This window comes from Otolemur garnettii, unplaced genomic scaffold (assembly GCF_000181295.1).
Source record: "Otolemur garnettii isolate 467f Iridium unplaced genomic scaffold, OtoGar3 scaffold00006, whole genome shotgun sequence".
NCBI classification, from domain to species: domain Eukaryota; kingdom Metazoa; phylum Chordata; class Mammalia; order Primates; family Galagidae; genus Otolemur; species Otolemur garnettii.
The window spans coordinates 20,813,125-20,815,106 of record NW_003852401.1 but is presented as its reverse complement, the minus strand read 5'-3'; positions in this window follow the sequence as shown (position 1 = coordinate 20,815,106).

Here is a 1,982-nt window from a genome sequence, read left to right as displayed (position 1 = left end):
AGAGGCACAGGCTGGCTGTCTGGATACAAAAACTCAAGCCAGATATCTGTTGCATACAAGAATCCTATCTTACCCTGAAAGACAAATATAGACTCAGGGTGAAGGGATGGTCATCTATATTCCAGGCAAATGGAAAGCAGAAAAAAGCAGGTGTTGCAATTTTATTTGCAGATACAATAGGCTTTAAACCAACAAAAGTAAGCGAGGATAAATATGGACACTTTATATTTGTTAAGGGTAATACTCAATATGATGAGATTTCAATCATCAATATTCATGCACCCAAGCAGAATGCACCTCAATTTATAAGAGATACTCTAATAGAATAGACATGAGCAACTTGATTTCTCCCAGCTCCATCATAGTTGTAGATTTTAATACTTCTTTGGCAGTATTGGACAGGTCCTCCAACAAGAAGCTTAGCAAAGAAATTTTGGATTTAAACTTAACCATTCAGCATTTGGATCTAACGGACATCTACAGAACATTTCATCCTAACAAAACTGAATACACATTTTTCTCATTGGCCCACGGAACATACTCCAAAACTGACCACATTTTAGGTCACAAGTCTAGCCTCAGCAAATTCAAAAAAATGGAAATTATTCCTTGCATCTTCTCAGACCACCATGGAATAAAAGTTGAACTCAGTAACAACAGGAATCTGCAGCCTCATACAAAACATAGAAGCTAAATAACCTTATGCTGAAAGATAGGTGGGTCAGAGAGGAGATCAAGAAGGAAATTACCAAATTTTTGGTACAAAACGATAATGAAGATACAAGTTACCAGAACCTCTGGGATACTGCAAAGGCAGTCCTAAGAGGGAAATTTATAGAACTGCAAGCCTTCCTCAAGAAAACGGAATGAGAGGAAATTAACAACTTAATAGGACATCTCAAGCAACTGGAAAAGGAAGAACACTCCAATCTGAAACCCAGAAGAAGAAAAGAAATAACCACAATTAGAGCAGAAAACACTTGAAGAAACTGGCCCAGACAAAAATTTTATGAAGAGGACCTCCCCGGGCAATTGAAGTAACATCAAAAATACACTACTGGGACCTCATCAAATTAAAAGACTTCTGCACAGCATAAAGCACAGTAAGTAAAGCCAGTAGACAGCCCTCAGAATGGGAGAAGATGTTTTCTGGTTATGTCTTCAACAAAGGTTTAATAACCAGAATCCACAGAGAATTCAAATGTATTAGCAAGAAGAGAACAAGTTATCCTCTCTCAGGGTGGGCAAGGGACTTGAAGAGAAACTTATCTGAAGAAGACAGGTGCATGACCTACAAACATATGAAAAAATGCTCATCATCCTTAATCATCAGAGAAATGCAAATCAAAACTACTTTGAGATATCATCTAACACCAGTAAGATTAGCCCATATCACAAAATCACAAAATCACAGATGCTGACGTGGTTGTGAAGAAAAGGGAACACTTCTACACTGCTGGCAGGATTGCAAACTAATACGTTCCTTTTGGAAAGACATCTGGAGAACACTTAAAGAACTAAAGTGACTCAGATCAGGAACCAGGCAAGGTTGCCCATTGTCTATACTGCTTTTTAACATTGTAATGGAAGTCTTAGCTATTGCAATCAGGTAAGAGAAGGCAATCAAGGGTGTCCAAATAGGATCAGAGGAAACCAAACTGTCACTCTTTGCAGATGATATAATTGTATATCTGGAAAACATCAGGGACTCAACTACAAAACACCTAGAAGTGATCAAGGAATACAGCAGTGTCTCAGGATACAAAATCAACACTCATAAATCGGTATCCTTTATAAATACTAACAGTAGTCAAGGTGAAAAAACAATCAAGGACTCTATTCCCTTTGGCAATAGTGCCAAAGAACATGAAATATATGGGAGTCGGTGGCACCTGTGGCTCAAAGGAGTAGGGCACTGGCCCCTTATACCAGAGGTGGCAGGTTCAACCCTGGCTCCAGTCAAAAACTGCAAAAAAAACTTG